We start from the raw sequence: 22049 nt of genomic DNA, 5'->3' as shown, positions 1-22049 counted from the left end.
GTTGGATGTTTTGTATTTCTGCCATGGCCTGGAATGTAACATTTGCTTCACTTTGCATTTCTCTATGTTCAGTGTTGAGCACCTTTTCACAAGCGTATTGGCAATTTGTAGTTCTTCAGTGAAATATCTGTCTTTTCCTTTATCCATGTTTCTGTTGGATCTCTGAATTAATCTTACTGATGTATAGGTGTGCTTTATGCCTTATAAATTCTAATCTTCTCTTTCATATATTGCAAATATTTTTCCATGTCTATGGTTGATTTTTAAGTTTCTTTGTAATTTCTATTATTGTATACAAGTTTTAATTTTATGTAGTTAAATCTATGAGTCTTTGTGGTTTCAGTTTCAGTCCTATTTAGAAAGTCCTTTCCCACCTAAAACATAAATATTCTTCTGTATTATCTAGTATTTTACACTTTTGTTCTTTAATTTTAATTTGCTAATGTTTTGGTTCTTTATTTGTTACTTGTCCCACTCAAATGGTTTGTCGGTTATGGAATAGTCCATTATTTTCTTGCATCTTATGGGATTGCAACTAAATTCTATTCTGAATATCTATTTGCCTGGTATTGTCTCAATTAACATTTTAATTATTGTAATTTTATAGTATTTTTAGATATCTGTAGGGAAAATTTGCCCCCTGACACTCACCCCACTCCACCCACTGGGAAGGAGTAGAGTACAGTGGTTAAGGCTTCAGGCTCTAGTGCCAGGATACCTAAACACAAATCTGCTACTTACTGGCTATAATTTGGGTAGGTTGCTTCATGTCTCTGTGCTTTAGTTTCCTAGCCTTTAAGACAGATAATCGTAGTGCTAAAATAGTTTTATTGTATTGAGACCAGAGACTGTGGCTTGTATGATTTCTATGTTTTATAACTGGTTATGATTTTCTGTGTGGCGACATACATAGTCATTTTTTGGCTGTAAATTTACATAGCTTGAACATAATGAATAGTTTCTGTTTGGTGAGTGTAAAGTTCTAAATATAGTAAAAGAAGTTAGCCACGCTATTAAAATTTTCTATGGTCTTATTCTTTTAATTTAGTCTTTTTAATTTGAAGGTATGCTATCTCTGTCAAATAAGAATAATTAAAGCCTTCACATTGGTTTTTGGAAATAACTAATATTTTGTGTTATTAAAACCAACTTATTATGTGTTTTCTTTTTATGGTGCTTTATTTTTATGTTTTATCCCCTTTGTTTCTTTCTTTAGCTAACTAGGTCAAGTGTTCTTTGCTACCCTCCTTTTTTACTTTAGTAATTTGGATGTCATAATTTCTATGCCTATATCTCTAGTTAGTATTCTTAAATTTTATCTCCTTCTGATGCTTGAGCTTTTATTATTATAAAATTTCTATTTGTCTTTGTATTAATATTATTATCTTAAGGTCTACTTTATCTAACATTAATATATTACTACATTGTATTTATTGAGATTAAAGTCTGCACAGCATATCTTTTTCCATTCTTTTACTTTCAACTTATTTGTATCTTTATTTTTAACATATGGCTCTCATAAATAGCATTTAGTTATATCTTTTAACTTTATCTGTCTGGCCAGTCTCTGCCATTTAATTGGAGTGGTTAAGCCATTTACAGTTAATACAAGTATTAATATGGTTGAATTTAAATCTACCACCTTTTACTATTTGTTGCATGTGTTCTTTGTCTCTCTTTTTCTGTCTTCTTTTAGATTAGCTAGATACTTGTTTGTATTCCATTTTATCTCCTATATTGAATTGTTAGCTATATCTCTTTAAAAAATTTAGTAGTTTATTTCACAATTATAATATGCACTTTTTACTTATTACCATCGTCTTCCCTATGTCATTTATTATACCATTTCATGTACAATGTAAAAATCATATGACAGCATACTTTCATTTCTCTTCTCAGGCCTTTGATATATTATTATAGATTTTACTTCTATATATAAACCTCATAAAACATTTAAATTATTTTTACTTTAAGCTATCAATATACTTTCACAGAAATTAAGATTTTAAAAAATTTACCAACATATTTATCATTCTCAATGTTCTTTATCAGTTCTATTAGATTTGGTTTTTCTCTTTGGGATTATATCCCTTTAGCCTGAATAACTTCCTTTAGCATTTCTTATAATGCAGATTGCTGGAAATAAATTCTCCTGGCTTTTGTTTTCTTGAAATTATTAATATCTTTATTTTGTCTTTATTTTTGAAAGATTTTTTGGTTGGTTGTAGAATTTTTGGTTGACGGTCGTCATTCAACACTTTAAATATGTCTTTGCATTATCTTGTGGATTCCATTGTTTCTGATGATAAGTCAGCTTCTACTGTTATTGTTGCTTTTATGAATGTAATGCATTTTTGCTCTTGATTGTTTTTAAAACTTTCTGTTTATGTTTTACTCTGAGCAATTTGATTGTGATGAGTCTAGGTTGGTCTCATTTGTATTTTTCCCATTTCTTTTCATTGAGATTATTGGAGATATGGTTTGATGTCTTTCATCAAGTAAATAGTCCTAAGACTTTATTTTATCCAATATTTGTTCTACCCAATTCTGTTGTTCCTGTACTTTTGGTTCTTCAGGTACATATACCATATATATTAGACAGTTTGATAATGTGCTACAGATCTTGGATGCTCTATTCTATTTTAAAAGTTTTTTCCCTCTCTGTGGCTCAGTTTAAGATAATTTCTATTGACTTGTCTTCAAATTCACCAGTTCTTTATTCTACTGATTCTACGGTGTCTATTCTGCTGGTATGTTCATGCAAGAAGTGTTTTATTTCAGATATTCATGAGTTCAGATCCAGAATTTTCATTTGGTTGTTTCTTAGAGATTTAGTTTCTCTGTTGAAGTTTTCCATCTTTTATCCATTGTGTTCATCTTTCCCTATCATCTTTTAACATATTTATAATGGAAAGTCCCTTTCCACCAATTCCCACATCAAGATGATCTGTACCTTTGAATTTCTCTGTTGATTGTGGGTAACATTATCTCTCTTCCTTTGCATGTCTAGTAACTATTATATATTGGACATTGTGAAACATACATTGCAGAGATTCTAGATTGTTATTTTCCCCTAAGAGTACTGAATTTTGTTTTGGCATGCAGTTAATTTACTTTTGGGTCATTTTAGTCTTCAGAACTTTGATTCTAGGCTATTGTTGGGCAAATCTATCTTGTTTTTTCCCCTAGATTGTATCCTTTAATCTGGGATGTGGTTTTTACTCCTATGGTTTTGCCCTTCTGAGGTTTCAGGAGAAAGCCTAACTTGGATAAATTTCAACCCCAAACTGTATCTCCTAGCACTGGCTAGGTGCTAAAATCTCTGCTTGGCTCTTTAGACTGTGACTGTTACTTTCCACTGGGTTCTTGGAGTCTTTTTCTGCACATTGCAATTTCTGAGTTAGCCAAATAATTTGAAGGAAATTTATACACAGAACTTGGGCTCCCCTTCTGAGGCTGATATGGTTTGGCTCTGCATCCCCACCCAAATCTCATGTTGAATTGTAATCCCACATATTGAAGGAGGGGCATGGTAGAAGGTAATTGAATCATGGGGTCAGACTTCTCTCTTGTTATTCTCTTGATACAGTTCTTACAAGATCTGGTTGTTTGAAAGTGAGTGGCACTTCCCCCTTCACTCTGTCTCTCCCCTGCTGCCAGGTGAAGATGTGCTAGCTTCCCCTTTGCCCTTCTGCCATGATTGTAAGTTTCCAGGGGCCTCCCCAGCCATGCTCCCTGTACAGCGGAACCATGAGCTAGTTAAACCTCTTTTCTTTATAAGTTACCCATTCTTAGGTAGTTTTTAATAGCAATGTGACTACAAACTAATATAGAGGCTAACTTCTTTTACATGGAGGTTTCTTCTTTGTTGTATTATGCATTATTTTATTTCTATCTGGTTTATCTTTTTCATAATTATTTTTTTCTCTTCTGCTTTGCTGATTGGTACTCTTTGAGGCTCTTCAAACTGTATATGGATGTATGTTTATGTTTTTATTCTTTTCAGTGGTGTTTCAAGAGGGTAGAGAGACAAAATATATGAGTTCAATCAGCCATCTTGACCTAGATAGCTCTTTAAAGAGATGTAGAAGTTTTTCTTTGACACAGGTTTACATTTTTTAGATACAAATTATTTTTAAAATTATATTTTAAAAAATCTATCAATTTTTACTTTTACCATGACTATTTTTATGGTTCTCTGAGTTATCCTTCAAATGGCCTCACTTTGTCTATCTAAAATCTACCTGTTTTACAGAATTCAGCTCAGAATTTACTTTTCTGTGATGTGTTGTTTGAAATATCAGCCCTGAATTAATGTACATAATACTGATGACAGTTATATAGAAGTCCCACATTTATTTTTACTTATTTTTTGATTATGGAAATACTTGGTTCCTGGATATATTATGTTTTCATTCATTCTTGTGGACCAATAAAAAGATCTTCAGTCATATAATGAGAACATATTAAATTAGACTTTTAAATATTAATGCTTTATTTATGAAAACCCATGTGAAACATTGATGCTTTACTTTTATTTCTCCTGACACAAAAAAATCTTATTGTTGATTAAAAGCAAACTGGGGTTTTTTGGCTTTAGAGATGATGATATGAAAATGATGAGAACAATGATAGTAATAACTAATACTTGTTGAATATTTTCTATATGCCAGGCAGTGGCATAGTTAAGGCAGTTTACTCATTGACTATTCAAACAACTCTATAAGGTAGGAATTTTATAACGCTTTCATTTTTTTGGATGAGAAATTCAAAGCTTAGAGAGGTTAAAGATTTCACCCAGTGTCACATTGTTAATAAATAAGATGACAGTGTTTTGAGTGAAAATTTTAAATTGAGTATTTTATGTGTTGAAACAATTTACACCAGATTTGGATGGGGAGGGGGAAAAAGGGGGCTGGTAGTGAGGCTTTCTTATAATTAAATGACTCTAATGACCTCAGTGAAATCATGGATACAAAGGGGATTGACAATTCCTGAGCAAGTGGAGCTTTGACATTCACCAGATGGCCACCAGCATGAATGATGTTATACCCAGCAGCTCCCTGGGAGAATCCTTAGGGATTATTATATCCATTCACTTCTTTTTTTTTTTTTTAAGAAGATTTTTCTTTTTTTCCCTCTCAACCAAGGGCCTTACTCAGAGCCTCCTTGTTGCTCAGTGGCAGAGCTGGGCCCAGCACCTCATTGTCTTGACTTTTGGCCCCACAGGCCTGCGTTAGCATGGGACTTCCTCCCTTCCTAATAATGGGTGGGTTCTGCACATTTCGCCTTGTCCTTTTCCCATTTATTGGGGGTTATATGAAAGCAGCTATGTTTCTAGATAGGCTTTATGGGGCAGCTACTTGGGAGCTCTTTATTACAACAAACTCTTGCTCTAAAGGAAGTCCTGGCAGTTCCCTTCTGTGTATTTATCATACTTCTGTGGAATGCATGAGACAGACATGTTCACAGGTCCATAGAACAACACGAGATGATGAGCAAGCCTGGCCTTTGGGTGGTGTATTCTCCTGCAATGGTCTCCCTGGCCTGAGGTTTCCTGTGGATTTTGTTCTAAGTACCAGGAAAAGGGATGGAACCTGAAGTTCAGGGGTGGGTGTTCCTGTAGATGTTTTTTCTACAAAGACCAGCTTGAAAACCCAGAGGGCACCACATATCACACTGGGAATAGCTGCACTTTGGGAAAAATATCTGCAGATGGTAGCACAAACCTTCTTTGTTCCAGGTTCTTATCCTGGCATGATATGGGCGGGGGTCACAGTGTCCACTACCCTCACTTAAGATAATGTCTGAAATCACTTCCATTCCTCCACTCCTGCAGCCTCGGACACACATTGATTGGGTCCTACTGTGCCAGGCACTGTGCCAGGCCCAGGGAACATGGAGATGAATAATGGCATGTGACTGCATCACCACTGTCCACATGGACAGCAGGGCCCTTGGAGATCCGGGCTGCAGTGGAGCTGGGACTTGGGTGGGAAGAATAGTGCCTCTCAGAGCTAAGAGCAAAAAGGGAGTGGAGGACATCAGGGACAAGTTTTGCCTGGGGCCAGCTGTGCCCCCCTGTGGAGGCCTTGCCTCCAGCTCTCCAGCCCCAGAGCCAGCTCTCTGGATTCTTTTCCGTAAGTTATACCAGCTGCTTCTTCTCTTTTTTGTTGTTGTTGTCGAGTGCTTACTCTGTGCCAGGCAACGTTTTTATGCTTTATGTGCAATTATCTCATCTAAACCTTACAACGCCACCATGATATAGATGCTGTCATTTTTCTCACTTTATAAATGGGGAAACTGATGCTCAGGGAAGGAGGTCATTTGCCCATAGTCATTTGCCAATAGGTGGCACAGATGGAATTAGAGTCCAGGCTGACTTTCAACTTCTTTGTTCCCATTGCTCTATTGCTGCAGTTGGGTGGGGTGATACTTTGCCCCCAGCTTCCCACATACTGGCCCACCCACACTCAGATGCAAACCCACACTCAGATGCAATGCAGTCTAGTGGTGATGATCCCAGGATCAGGAGCCAGAATGTGTGGGACCAAATGCTGCCTCTACCTCTCCTTGGATTACTCTAATCTCTCCTCCCTCAGTTTACTAATCTGAAGAGGATGGGTAGAAATAGTGCCTACTGGATGGGGTTCTCAGGGCACAAATGCTAGCAGGGTAGTACCTGGCACGCAGGAAGAACACCACAAATGTAAGCCCTTACATTGCCTTCATAGGTGCTTGGCTAAAGCTTTCCCTACCTACCCTTCTTTTTGCCCCTGTCTTTAGAGCACTGTGTTTTTCTGTGCCCTCTCCCAATGGTCTTCTTGTCACCCTGACCTTGTCTTGCCTGTGAGAGCCACTTGTTTATAAGAATTATCTTAGTTCACCATAATCTTAGCTTCTTTCTTAAGTCCAACCTCTCCCTGGATGTCAGCAGACTTGTTGGAAAACAGTGTCTGCCTTAGAATAACCAATGTAAAAAACATCAAGAGGCTCGGACGAAGCTTGATTAATTATCTGTGTACTTTATGCCGAAAGAGTGAATCATGGTCTTCATTTTCCTCTCAAGAATGTGAACTGCCTGCTTTGAATTAATCCAGAATGGTTCAAAAAAGAAAAAGAAAAAAAAAACTTCTCTACTGCTATGTCAGCATTTGGAATTAGTGCCTGAGGCTTTTCTTTTTCCTGCTCAGAGAATCTAAAGGTATGTCAAATAATTTTTGGATTAAATGTAATTATTTCAAGTTAAAAAAAAAAAAGCAGAAGAAAAGAACTTTGTGAAGGTTGTGCTCCAGAAAGAAGTGTTCCCATGGTCAGTTTTTTCGTTTGTTTGTTTCTGAGCAAGATGCTTTGAAAACCACACCACCCCTCTGCGCATTTTTCTGCTCGCTGAGCTGGAAATCACAAACTTTTGCCTCTGATGGGAAATCAGAAAGCAGCTCTTGGTCTGGACTGAGCTGGGTCTGATGCCACATTGAACAGAGTCAGGTTCTATATAAGAATCAGTGTCAGAGAGAAAGAAGTCTGGGTGTCATTTCCTGGCATGGCCTTGAGCTAGGAAAGCATTTGCCCCTCTCTACAGTGAGCCCCTTGGGAGGAGGGGCCTTGGCTATTGTGTTCACCTTGTCTCTGTCACCCCTGATACATGCCCGGCACATAGTAGATGCTCAGGAAATACCAAGTGAATGAATTGACTGCAGTGAGGGGATTTCAGATCACACTTCTGCCTACTGGAGGAACGGGCTCTCCCCATGGGAATCTCCTGGGCCTGAGTACAGCAGACAGGGGCCATGGCTTGTCCTGCCGACATGCAGAGAATCTCAGAGGACAAGTTGAGGAGGGCATGAGTCACTCAAGAAGGACAAGTTTCTTCTCCAGGAAGACACACAACAAGGAAGGGGTCAGGAGTTTTGTTGAGATGTCCTTTGGGTCTGCCACTCCACCAGATCCCTGGAATGGGTGACCCCTGGCCCTCCCGCATTGCACTTTGACACTTAGAGGCTGTGCAGGGTCGGACCAACGAGGGAGATGGCAAAGGTGACAGTGGGCTTGTGTGGGTTTGTGCTCATTTGATTAAATGTCAGGACATATACCAAGGTTTTCCACGTTTTCATTTCTCATCATGACCCATGCCTAGAGCTGACTGTCCCACCTTCTCATGAGCGGTCCTTGGAGTCTGGCCCGTTTCCCCAGGTGTAGCTTCCAGGCCCAGATACTTGGCACATTTTCCAGGAAGGGGGGTGTTCAGGGTGCCTGCTTTACCCTCATAGCTGAAGCTCACCTCTTCCAAAACCACAGCTTTTAAACAACTTATCTTTGCTGGAATTCTTTCTTTTTATTTTAAGTCAACTATTTGGTAAAATTATGAAACAAGCATAGGCTTAATGTAGGAAACTTATATGATAGACAGAGAAAATGGATAGAAAATAAGATTATTTATGGTCCTACTACCCAGAGAAAACCACAGTTAACATTCTCGTCTGTGGTCTTTTAGTCTTACGCCTGCTCCCATGATAATACATAATACTTTCTTTACACAAGAGGTATGTCTCATCTGAAATAACATTTTGTAGCCTGCCTTTTTCCCTTAGTTTTATGCCTTCAGCATTTTCCTATGCCAAATATTCTTTCTTGACTTGTTTTTTAAAAAGCTGCAACACAGTCCATTAAATGAAAGCAAATAATTTAATACGGTCAGCCTGCTGGTGTTGGACACCCGGTTTTTAGTTGATGTAGTTAACACCATGATGAACAACCTGGAACATTCATTGCTGTGCACACCTCTGGATGTTCTTAGGCTTAATTCCTGGATAAGGAAATCCTGAGTCAAAAAACTGGCTGGGCGCAGTGGCTCACGCCTGTAATCCCAGCACTTTGGGAGGATGAGGTGGGCAGATCACGAGGTCAGGAGATCGAGACCATCCTGGCTAACATGGTGAAACCCCGTCTCTACTAAAAATACAAAAAATTAACCGGGCGTGGTGACGGGCACCTGTAGTCCCAGCTACTTGGGAGGCTGAGGCAGGAGAATGGCATGAACCCAGGAGGTAGAGCTTGCAGTGAGCCAAGACTGCGCCACTGCAATCCAGCCTGGCTGACAGAGCAAGACTCCGTCTCAAAACAAAACAAAACAAAACAAAAACAAAACAAAACAAAAAAACCTTCCCATCCCCCCACTGCCACCAGTTTTGCCAAATTGTCCTCCAGAAATGATTTTCCAATTTACATTCCTCCCAGTAATGCCTGATCTGGCTGGTATCCTCATGGGACCTGCTCAAATGTTCCTTGCTAGAGAAACTATCACTGAGCATCTGTCCCATGTTCCACAACCTTCTCTGTCACATTGTCACATTCCTCTGTTTTGTTTTTCTTATGGCATTTATTGCAATCTGAAATGATGCTGTCCGTTATTTATTGGTGTCCCTGTTTATCATCTGTCTCTGCTCAGCAGGCTGCATGTACTGTGGGTGCAGGGACCTTGCCTGTTGGGGTCATTGCTGTCCTGCACTGCCTTCCCACCATTCCCCAGGATCTGGCTCACCATGGTATGCAGGAGGTGTTTGCTGAATGAATGAATGTTTACCCACACCATTAATAACGCTCATATTATCATGCATTTTTAAATAAAAATTGTTGCCTTCATTCTAAAACAAATGCTGCCAAATGTAATTTAACCAATGGGTTGAGATGAAATGGTGACAGAAGGCCCTCAGGTAGTCATGTAATTCCTTCTTGTTCTGATGAGGTATGAGGTCCCTTTCCATGAAATAACTGAGGTTGTAATTATTTGGGTTTGTTTCTTATAGTTTAAAATGTTTTATCTATTACTGAAAGGCTATGGATGGTATTCTGTCTAAAGCAAGTTAGTTTCTGTTTCTGATTTGCAGCTGATAATCGATAAGGCCTAGAAAGGAGATAGTCACCTTGTTAAAATTGTATGTAAAATAAGATCACTCTTATTTAATATTTAGGTTTAGCCTGAGTGTCTGGACAGCTGCAGGGTTTAGGTGCTGGAGGATTCTGCATGCCTAGACCTTATTGATTACTGGCTGGTTCTTAGAGAGGGACAGTTTTGATAGTTGAGTACCTGGTGCATGAGGTTTTTCCATTCTTGTTACTGAGTGTGTTGCCCCCTTGAGTACAATAGCAGAACATCTTCTGACTAATCCAATAGTTAGAGGTTGAACAAGGAGTGTATCCAAGGATTATTGGCTGTGGATGTGCATCTGGTGCAGGCTGGGGAGGCTGTCCAGGGCCATGCCTCAGGACCCCGAATCTGACCTCCTCTGTCCAAGGTTTTGATCAGTAAGTTGGATAAAGACATAGAAGCCAGGCTTATCAAATTTGCGAATGACAGAAGACTGAGATGGAAAGCTAATATATTGAATAATAGAATCAGGATTCATAAAAATCCTGACAGAGAGGATGCATCTGAAACTAACAAGGTAAATCCTAACAGGATTACACATGCAGTCGGCAGCTCACTTCAGCAGAGCTGGCAGCAGCCACCAATGATGGGAGAGGACTGGCTTGAAGGCAGTTTGTGGAATTAGTAAGGTCCTGGGTTTCCTAAATGCTGATTTTTAAAAGTAATTCTTCCGTCTATACTATTAACGGCAGTAGGGCAACCAGAACTAAGGGTGCTAATCTGCCCCCAACACTGCTCCTGCCCCCTCGTCTTTCCTTTCTTGCTATAACACTTTCCCCACTGTCCTCTGCTCCCTCACCCAACCCATTTGATTTTCAGGCCCAAGTTGAGCCCTACTAATACCATGCCCCTACTTTATCTGAGGAGCTTTCCATAAGTCTCAAGGCATAATAAGTTATACTCTTCTTCCAAGCACTCTAACAGTATCCCTTCTTCCCCATTAGGGTGCTCACCAAACCATGTGGCCAGTGTCTGTCTGATTGTACATCTTCCTTTGGATTAAGGACTCCTGGTGGGCAGGGCCTGTGTCTGCCTGTGAGACGCTCCACCCTGAGCTGCGACACAGTGACTGGCACAGACAGATCCCAGTGGACACTTTGGTTGGTGGCATACATTCCTGGAGCGTGGGGTGGAGTCTAGGCCCCACAATGTTGGATCTTTTACCGCTGTAGGCCATCCAGGAGTGGCAGCTTTCTAGCCCTTGTGCTACGGAAAGCACATGGTGGAACTGCAGATGCCTAACCAGAATACAAAAGGACGTGATGAGGACTGTACCATGCGCAGGCTGTCAAGGATGGAGGGTGTGGACTATTTTGAGGGGCTTCAGGGCAGCACAGGGACATCAGGGAGAAGGGATAACTCAGTTCCTAGAACGGAAAGGGTTTAAAACCATTGTAGCTCCAACTATCTGTGTACTGCTTGCTTGGTAGGAGTCGTCCATTCACTGCAAATGTTGAATTGTGGAGAGGATTTTTAAACTGGAGGTGGAAGAGTTGAAAGATAATAATAATGGCAACCACAATATCAACAGCTAACTCTTCCTGGAAGTTCCCTGGGCATTAGGTGCTTTATACAACTGGGTCCTTACAGCCTCCCTGAAAGGTGTCTGGTGCTGTGACCTCGGTGGAGCAGACAAGGAAACAAAGACCATGATCAAAGTTTTGTGGCCAGTAAGGAGCTGGTAACTGAAGCTTGATCCCACTCTGAGGGCATCTGATGCTGAGATTCTACTGTGCTGCCATTTAGCAACTGATACGGTTTGGCTGTGTCCCCACCAAAATCTCATCTTGAATTCCCGTGTGTTGTGAGAGAGACCCAGTGGAAGGTAATTGAATCATGGGGGCAGGTCTTTCTTCTGCACTTCTCATGATAGTGAGTAAGTCTCACAAGATCTAACGGGGAGTTTCCCTGCACAAGCTGTCTCTTTGCCTGCTGCCATCCATATAAGACATAACTTGCTTCTCCTTGCCTTCCACCATGATTATGAGGCCTTTCCAGCCATGTGGAACTGTAAGCCCATTAAACTTCTTTCTTTTGTCAATTTTTCTTGGGTATGTCTTTGTCAGCAGTGTGAAAACGGACTAATACAGTAAATTGATACCAGCAGAGTGGGGTGCTGCTGAAAAGACACCCGAAAATGTGGAAGCGACTTTGGAAGTGGGTAACAGGCAGAGGTTGGAACAGTTTGGAGGGCTCAGAGAAGACAGGAAAATGTGGGAAAGTTTGGAACTCCCTAGAGGCCTGTTGTATGGTTTTAACCAAAAAGCTGATAATGATATTGACAATAAAATTCAGGCTGAGGTGGTCTCAGATGGAGATGAGAAACTTGTTGGGAACTGGAGCAAATATGACTCTTGTTATGTTTTAGCAAAGAGACTGGAGGCATTTTGCCCCTGCCCTAGAGATTTATGGAACTTAGAACTTGAAGGAGATGATTTAGAGTATATGGTGGAAGAAATTCCTAAGCAGCAAAACATTCAAGAGGTGACTTGGATGCTGTTAAATGCATTCAGTTTTATAAGGGAAGTAGAGCATGAAAGTTTGGAAAATTTGCAGCCTGACAATGCAATTGAAAAGAAAAATCCCGTGGCCAGGCACGGTGGCTCACGTCTGTAATCCCAGCACTTTGGGAGGCCGAGGTGGGCGGATCACGAGGTCAGGAGATCGAGACCATCCTGGTGAACATGGTGAAACCCTGTCTCTACTAAAAATACAAAAAAAAAAATTAGCCGGGCGTGGTGGCAGGTGCCTGTAGTCCCAGCTACTCGGGAGGCTGAGGCAGGAGAATGGCATGAACCGGGGAGGCAGAGCTTGCAGTGAGCCGAGATCACACCACTGCACTCCAGCCTGGGGGTGACAGAGCAAGACTCTGTCTCAAAAAAAAAAAAAAAAAGAAAGAAAGAAAAGAAAAATCCCATTTTCTGAGGAGAAATTCAAGCTGGCTGCAGAAATTTGCATAAGTAATGAGAAGCCAAATGTTAATCCCCAAGACAATAGGGAAAATGTCCCTAGGGCATGTTAGAGGTCTTCATGGTAGGCCCTCCCATCAGAGGCCCGGAAGCCTACGAGGAAAAAGTGGTTTTGTGGGCCAGGCCCAGGGTCCCTGTGCTGTATGCAGCCTAGGGACTTGGTGCCCTATATTCCAGCTGCTCTAGCCATGGCTGAAAGGGGCCAACATAGAGCTTGGGCCATGACTTCAGAGGGCACAGTCCCCAAGGCTTGGCAGCTTTCACGTGATGTTGAGCCTGCCAGTGCACAGAAGTTAAGAATTGGGGTTTGGGAAGCTCTGCCTAGATTTCAGAGGATGTATGGAAACACCTGGATGTCCAAGCAGAAGTTTGCTGCTGGGGTGGGGCCCTCATGGAGAACCTCTGCTCAGGCAGTATGGAAGGGAAATGTGGGGTCAGAGACCCCACACAGAGTCCCTACTGGGGCACCACCTAGTGGAGCTGTGAGAAGAGAGCCACATTCCTCCAGAACCCAGAATGGTAGATCCACTGACAGCTTGCACCGTGCACCTGGAAAAGCTGCAGACACTCAATGCCAGCCCATGCAAGCAGCCCAGAGGGAGGCTGCACCCTGCAAAGCCACAGGGGTGGAACTGCCCAAGACCGCGGGGATCCACCTCTTGCATCAGCGTTACCTGGATGTGAGACATGGAGTCAAAGGAGATCATTTTGGAGCTTCAGGATTTGACTGCCCTGCTGGATTTCAGACTTGTCTGGGGCCTTAGCCCCTTCGTTTTGGCCAATTCCTCCCATTTGGGATGGCTGTATTTACCCAACACCTATACCCCCATTGTATCTAGGGAGTACCTAACTTACTTTTGATTTTACAGGCTCATAGGTGGAAGGGACTTGCCTTGACTCATATGAGATGTTGGACTGTGGACTTTTGAGTTAATGCTGAAATGAGTCAAGACTTTCAGGGACTGTTGGGAAGGCATGATTGGTTGTGAAATGTGAGGACATGAGATTTGGGAGGGGCCAGGGGCTGAATGATATGGTTTGGCTGTGTCCCCACCCAAATCTTACCTTGCATTCCCACGTTTTGTGGGAGGGACCTGGTGGGAGATAATTAAATCAGGGGAGTGGTCTTTCTCATGCTCTTCTCATGATAGTGAATAAGTCTCATGAGATCTGATCATCCTATAAGGGAGAGTTTCCCTGCTCAAGCCCTCTCTTTGCCTGCTGCCATCCATGTAAGACACGACTTGCTTCTCCTTGCCTCTTGCCATGATTGTGAGGTCTCCCTAGCCACATGGAACTGTAGGTCCATTAAACCTCTTTCCTTTGTAAATTGCCCAGCCTTGGGTATGTCTTTATCAGCAGCATGAAAACAGACTAATACAGTAACACTTTAGTGTCTGATGCATGTAGACTTTTTTTTGTGTGTGTTAGTAGCTGCAGACTTGATGTCTGTCTCATGGAGTCCTCTCCTGGCTCCTCTGTTGATGTTTGTGGGTCAGCAGCTGACCCTTGACTGCCTCAGTGTATGTCCCACTCTGAAAAGCTCCTGCCACCCAGAGACAGCAGACAGCCAACCTTGTCTGCATGTTTAACCCACAGACATTAGTCTGTGGTGGAACCTGAGGCAGTGTGGAGTGACTGGAGAACCTCACAGATTGAAAGACAGCCATGGATTTAGTTTCTTGTTGCCACTAACTGTGTGACCATAGTTCAACCACTTAACCTCTCCGAACCTCAGCTGTAAAATGTAGAATAGTCTCCAGTTCTGTAAAGCACTTGACACAGGAGCCCAACTGACAAAAGATGGTCGTAATTCCCATCTGCTTTGAGGTTCTCAGCTGTGCAGCTTGTGGTCAAGGTGGTTAGAAATCTGTTGTCCAGATAAGCTGAACATTTCCACAAAAAACAGTTGACTTACAATTTCCACACAGTGTAGGTAACTGACAAAGCTTTCCCTGCCTAGTAGTGAGATATCAGAGCAGAGGAAAAAGAATCAAATTGTCAAACTTTCCTGGCCTCAGCTGCCCTGCCAGTATGCTGGCTTCCCCACCCTTAGTCATCCTCCCTATGCTTGGCTTTCCAATAAGTGTATGTGAGTTTTCTTTTCTTTGAAATTAAAGAGAGGGATCATTGATTCACTCAAAAAATTTCTTTGAACACCTGTTAGACACCAGGCAGAATTCTAGACTCTAGTTATAGAGCAGTGAACAAAACAGATTAAGTTCTTGCCCTCTTGGAGCTTATATTTCTAATCTGGTGAGGAAGACTATAAATAAGTATGCAAAGGGAAATATTGTGTGTTGGATGGTGATGAACAAAAAAATTAAGGGTGTGAAGGACAGGAATGGCTAGTTTGGGTAGGTGTTGCTATGTTATATGGAAATGTCATAGTAAATCTGGCTGATAAGATGCCATTTAATCAGAGACCTGAAGGAAATGAGGAGCAAGCCATGCAGGTGTCTGGGGAAGAGCATTCCAGGTAGAAGGAATAGCAAATCAAAATTCCTGACATTGAAGCATGCTTGGCAAGTTCAAGGAACCTCAGGGAGGCCAGTGTGGCTGGAATAGAGTGAGAGTAATGAGGACAATAGCAACATTGATTGATTGGAAAGTAGATTCCAGGGCTTGTGTCCAGCTGGCTTGTGCATGTCCTGAAGTCCTCACTGTTCAACCCTTGAAGGCAGAGACCATGGTCCCAACTAAGACTCAGGGTAGGCAAGTGATATGCCCAGGATTCCACCTCCAAGTGGCAGAGCCATGATTCTAACCCTGGTTCACATGGCTCCAGAGTCCTTGCATCTTCCTTTGTGCTGAGCTGGTGTAGACCCCCACTCCCTCTCTTCTCACCCAAATCACTCTCTCACCCAAATCACTCTCTTGTCTTCTATGCTCCATCCAGCCTGGGGGACTTAGCTCTGCTCCCTCACCCCACTCTGTGTAGTATCCCTGCCAAGTGGTATGGCGTGGGTTTCTGCACATTTCATTCTCATCTGTAAGGTCTCTGAGAAGAGTCTTTATGTAGGTCAGAATTAGAATACATTGGGAATTATTATTTGGAAACATGGCATGGGTTCGGTACTGGCCTCTATTAGGAGAGGTAGGTGAGAGGGCCAAATTACTGTTTTGAGGGCTCTGAGAGTGCCTTTGAGACAGTTGGGCTGGAGTAGTTTGCTAAACGGCAAATTGTGGAACGTAGTAACATTGCCTCCTGTGATGGTTAATACAGAGTGTCAACTTGATGGGATTGAAGGATGCAAAGTATTGTTCCTGGGTGTGTCTGTGAGGGTGTTGCCAAAGAAGATTAGCATTTGAGTCAGTGGACTGGGAGGGCCAGACCCACCCTCAATCTGGGTGGGCATCATCTAATCAGCTGCTAGTGTGGCTAGAATAAACCAGACAGAAGAACGTGGTAGGACTTGACTTGATGAGTCTTTAAGCCTTCATCTTTCTCCCATGCTGAATGCTGCTTGCCCTCGAACATCAGACTGCAAGTTCTTCAGATTTTGGCCTCTTGGACTTAAACCAGTGGTTTGCCAGGGCCTCTCAGACATTTGGCCACAGACTGAAGGCTGCCTCTCGGCTTCCCTACTTTTGAGGTTTTGAGACTCCGGCTGATCCGCCACTGGCTTCCTTGCTCCTCAACTTGCAGACGGCCTATCATGGGACTTTACCTTGTGATGGTGTGAGTCAATTCTCCTGAATAAACTCCCCATTCATATATACGTCTATCCTATTAGTTCTGTCCCTCTAGAGAACCCTGATTAATACATTCTCTTAGGGGTCTTGTGAGGACTGAGTGAATTAATGAAGTTAATGAGTGTAAAGCACTTAGAATGTCCCAGGTATACACTGAGTCTTTGGGCATTCCACTGTGGTCACCACCATGGGCCTTGAATCCCTGCAGTGATGAGGCCCTGGAATAGAAGATTCTGTGATTTGAATATTTGACTCCTCCAAACTTCATGTTGAAATTTGATCACTGATATTGGAGGTGGAGCCTAATGGAAGGTGTTTGGGTCAAGGGATTGGATCCCTTAAGAGTAAATCATTGCCCTCCTTGCTAATGGGGTGAGTTCTCACTCTATTAATTCCCATGACAGCTAGTTGTTAAAAAGAGCCTGACACCTCCCCGCTGTCTCTTACTTTTTTTCTGGCCATGTGATCTCTGCACGTGGAGCTCCCCTGGGCCTTCTGCCATGAGTTAAGCAGCCTGAGGCCCTCGGCAGATGCAGATGTCCAATCTTAAACTTCCCAGCCATTAGAATTGAGCAAAATAAACCTTTTATCTTTATAAATTACCCAGTCTCAGGTATTACTCTATAGCAACACAAAATGGACTAAGACAGAGGGAGAGAGAGACAAATGAGGGCTCTGCAGTCATGGAGCTTCCAGGCTGGTGGAGATGACCAGCAATGAGCAAGTATCTGTATAAGTGCTACAGGAAATTCCAAATGTGATGTGCTAGTAAGTGAGCAGATGTTACCATTGTTAACATTTTGGAGATTTTCTTTTTGTCTCTTTTTTTCTATGCATATGTGCATGTTATATAAACAATAACAACATTAACAAAAGGGAGAGCACAGGATCTGCTATATTCTTCCCTTTTACCTAACAGTATATCATTGCAAATAGTCAATCACCATAAATGGTCAGTGTATGGCTGTCTTAGTCTGTTTTATGCTGCTATAACAGAATACCTGAAATTGGATAATTCATAATAAACAGAAATTTATTGGTGCATGTTTCTGGAGATTAGAAAGTCCAAGATCGAGGTGCCAGCATCTGGTGAGGGCCTTCCTGCTGCACCATCTCATGGCAGAAGGTGAGAGGGCAAGAGAAGGTCAGAGAGGGCAAAAGGGGGGTGAATTTGTGCTTTTATAAGGAACCCATTCCTGCAATAATGGCATTAATTCATTCAAGGGGGCAAAGCCCTCATGGCCTAATTACCTCTTAAAGTTCCCATGTCTTAATATGTTGCATTAGGGATCAAGTTTGTTGCATTGGGGATCATCTCTTAATACTGTTGCATTGGGGACCAACACATGAACTTTGGGGGACACATTCAAACCATAAAAATGGAAGAATAATGTTCCCCCAGGGATGTCCACATCCTCATTCCTGGAGCCTGTGAACATATAACCTTACATGGCCAAGGGAATTAAGGTTACAGATGTAATTAAGGTTTTATTCAGATAAGCTTGAGATAGAGAGATTATTCTGGATTAGCTGGTGGGACCAGTGTAATCACATGAGTCCTTAAAAGTGGAAAAGAAGAGGCAGAAGAGGGGGTCAGAGAGATGCAATGTGTACAGGACTCAACTTGCCATTGCTAGCTTTGAAGATGAAGGGACCACAAAGCAAGGAATGAGGGCAGCCTCTAGATGCTGGAAAAGGCAAGGAAGTAGATTTTCTTCTAGAGCTTCCAGAAAGGAATGCAGCCTTGCTAGCACTTTGCCTTTAGCCCAGGGAGATCTGCATCAGACTTTTAACTTCTAGAACTTGTGTTATTTAAAGCCACTGTGTTTGTAGTCATTTGTTACAGCTGCAATAGGAAACTTATACCATCTGTTTCTAAACCTGTGCCTTCCGCCTAGAGCTCCCTGAAGGCAGGGACTGTGCCTTATTCACTCTGGGTCCAAGTGCCTGGCACAGGCTTTGAGCTCAACAAACATTTGCTAAACTCTTTGCACCTGCTCAGGAGCTGAACCTCTGCATTAGGACTGGAGGGGACCCCTTTGTCTCTCTTTTCCATACCCAAACTCTAGTCTTGATGTGGCCCACTAGGAGTGGCCTCCAAGGCCTACAGACCTACTTCCAGCCCAGGCCAGCCTAAAGTGAGGGCAAGTGGTACAGAGAGAACACTGCCTGCTGGCTTAGCTCACACCAAATAGCACCTCCTTCAGAAGGGGAATTTCTGTTAAGTAGCAGGGTTCATAAGCGAAACTCAAAACATGCACATGGTTTTTGATGCTGGATACTGTGAATTTCTTGCCATATTTTTACAAAAGGACCATTATTGATTCATTCAGCAGGGAAAAAAATGAGGTGAAGACAAAAATCAAAAAGAAAATTGAAATAAAAGAAAAGAACAAGAAAAGCAAAAAGAATACAGCGATGTGAGCCGTTCACCTCCTGAGTTGCTGCTTGCCCATCTCTCCTTGTAAGGTGACTGCACAGTAGGCCTGCCCCACTCTGGCTGCCCTGAGATTTGTATTAGTTGGCCTAGGGTGAGGCACGTACAGTGACATTTTTAAAAGCTCAGTGATGGAGCCTAGTAAGCAGCCGGGGGTGCACCCACTGCTGCACGATATTCTTGCTCTGCTCTGCTCTCAAGTTAGAAGTTCCCAAACCCTAAAACTCAGTGAAGGATGCTGCTTGAAAACCAGCCAAGCAGCCCTCTCATCTTATAAATGGGGAAACCGAGGTTTAGAAACACAGATGCCAACCTCACAGTCGTGCAATGTGACACTTGGTGTCCCTGTTGAGGCCAGGGCCCACATCGATCTTACTAATGTTGCCAACAGTCTTAAATTGGGGCAGCCCCATCAACCTCCATCTGTGAGAGGCTTTCCTCCCATTTCATTTAAGTTTTTTTTTTTCCTCATCAAATGCTCCTTTGAAAGATCTGCTTTTGATGGGAGACATGGACTCACCCTGCCCCCACCTCCATGTCCACCGTCCCCTAGATGAGGCAATACCAATTAGCTAGTATGAACATAAGCTCTGGAGTCACTCAGGTGTGGCTCTGAAATTTGGCTGCACTAATACTGTGTGGTCCCTGAAAGCCTCAGTTTGACCAGCTGTAAAATGGGCTTAATACTAGTACATCATTCATAGTGGTTGTGAGGTTGAAAAGACATGGAATACATTTCAAGTGCTCAGAACTGCGTGTGACACATAAATGCCAGCTGTTATACATTATATTATTGTTTTAAATTACTACTGATATAGGGAGGAGAATGTGGTTTCAGGTGTCAGAGCCAGTAGGGAACATCGACAGATGTTTTTGACACTGCTTATTGGCTTCCTTTGGAATGTATGTGGCGTTGGTCAGTGGTGTCCACTCCTTGACCAGACAGGCACAAGTCCTCTCTTGGGGACTGGTAACAGTGAGCTTCCAAGTGAATGCATGGTGTGACAAGCTTGTTAGCCTTGGAGCGGAGGCTCCCTGGGCTTTCACCTTTTACCTACCTTGCCAGCCTTAAGGTCAGCACACCCGGGCTGCCTCCTGCAGGGGTCCCAGGTGTATGGACAGACATGAGCCCTTGCTTGTTGTGGGATTCAGGAGTCTGCTGCCTTCTCCTTCACTGTCTCCATTACAGAAACATTTTCCATGCAAGTAATTGCAGGATGAGATAACAAGGAGGAAGATGGGGCAGATGATAGTGGATAAACTAAACTAACTTGATTACACTCTTCCCCAAACTTGTTATCCACACATGCTGTGCTGTGCAAAACCTCAAAAGCCAATTAAGACCTTACAATCACAACTGCAGGTTCCAGAGAAGTCTCCCTTATAAGTCTAGCAGATCTGCCAACAGATTGAGAATGGTGAGAGTAACTCTTCTGCTTTGGATTTTTGTATTTTGGTGAGAACAGGGAGTTTTATTGTTACGCTTTTATACAAAGCTATTACACATCCAGGTGGGAAGGCAACTCTTCCGCTGATGTGGTGTGTAGTAATTTAGGTGAACCTTTGGTATTTTAAAGTGGGATCGTTCTGATTGGTAACATTGTCAATTGCACAGAGAACTGACTCATTTTAAGACATGTTGATGCCACTTACAAAATCACAAGTTAAAGGACTTTGGGAAATCATTTAAGTCAGAGAAGCAATATTTGATTTATTTCTTAGCCTACTATTAGCTTCCTTTTATCAATATTACCTGACCTTTAAATCAGTTTTTTAATAGACAAGATAACCTTACAGGGTCAAGGTAAGTGTGAATGAAATAATGGATGTTAAGTGTATAATTCAGCACCTGGAATATAGAAGGGATGCTGAAACTTTTGGTTTCTCCATTGTTTGGGAGGGGAGATTCATAGCATTTGGACAGAAAAAAACTCTAAAGTCATCCAGTCCAGTTACTTAATGAGAAAAATGAGGAACAGAGAGAGAGAGAACTGTAAATGATTTACTCAGATTGGTTTAGCAGCTAAGCCAAGAATAGAACGTTAATGTCCTGGCTTCCAGAGTTGGTGGCTGCTTCTTACCTGGTTCTTGACTGTTTCCCATGCCAGCAGGAAACCCAAAGCTCTCAATCCAGAGGCACTGGAAATCCAAGACAGGAGAGGGCAGGGGAACTAAGGGATGGAGACCGTGATGAGAAAAGGCTCCAGAAGTCAGGGGCTCCCTGGGAGCAGATGTGGTCCCCACTGGAGAAGGACCATGTCCCAAGATGGCCTTGTGGGGTGACATTATTCAGGAAGGGCCTGGATGGAGGGAAGAGGAGCTTGGGGAAAAGAATGAGCACGGAGAGTGATCACAGAACAGAAGGGCAGTGCCAGGAGCCCAGAGTCAATGCCAGCCCCCCTTGAGTGGTTTATAAAGCATTTTCACATTTATTATCTTATTTGAAGCCTTAAAACAGTTCTACCATGTCAGTGGCATGTCCATACGTGCTGAATGAATGAGTGAATGAATGAATGATGACTGAAAGCTAACATTTATTAAACCTGCTTACTATGTGCCAGTCATTGAATTTATAATAAGCCTTTTACAGATGAGGGAACTGAGGCACACAGAAGTAAAGTGATTGGCCAAGGTCAGACCCTAGGAAGCATATTTCAGAATTCGTGCTTCTCATTTAACTATCTTGCCATACTGCGAATGCATGAAAGAAGATTGGGTGGATGAATTTCCATTTTACCAACAAAGAAGTAGCAACATTGAAGGGCAAGAGGCTCCTACAGTTGTAAAGTAATCAGTGGTCGAGTCACTGCTAGTTAGCTCTTTTGATCACTAGTCCAACGTGCTGCTAACTAGCTCCAGCTTGTATCCCACACTACTTGGGCAGGCTCTGGGTCCTCCCACCACATACCAAGTCAAGCCGTTGAATTCAGCCCACCCATTGTCCCACCCCCACCTCAGTGTTCTCTTGCCCCACATTTTCAAAAATAGTCGTAATGGAAATAGCCCAGGATTATGGTTA

At 42.4% G+C, this 22049-nt stretch overlaps 1 protein-coding gene across 5 annotated transcripts in view; it reads left to right on the top strand.

Annotated features, from left to right (window-relative positions):
- PLPP4 (phospholipid phosphatase 4) overlaps window positions 1-22049 on the top strand; it is a 148785-nt gene that overhangs the window by 12805 nt on the left and 113931 nt on the right. The window lies entirely within an intron of this gene.

This window comes from Symphalangus syndactylus, chromosome 2, assembly GCF_028878055.3.
Source record: "Symphalangus syndactylus isolate Jambi chromosome 2, NHGRI_mSymSyn1-v2.1_pri, whole genome shotgun sequence".
Classification (NCBI taxonomy): domain Eukaryota; kingdom Metazoa; phylum Chordata; class Mammalia; order Primates; family Hylobatidae; genus Symphalangus; species Symphalangus syndactylus.
This window is presented reverse-complemented; position numbering and strand designations above follow the sequence as displayed.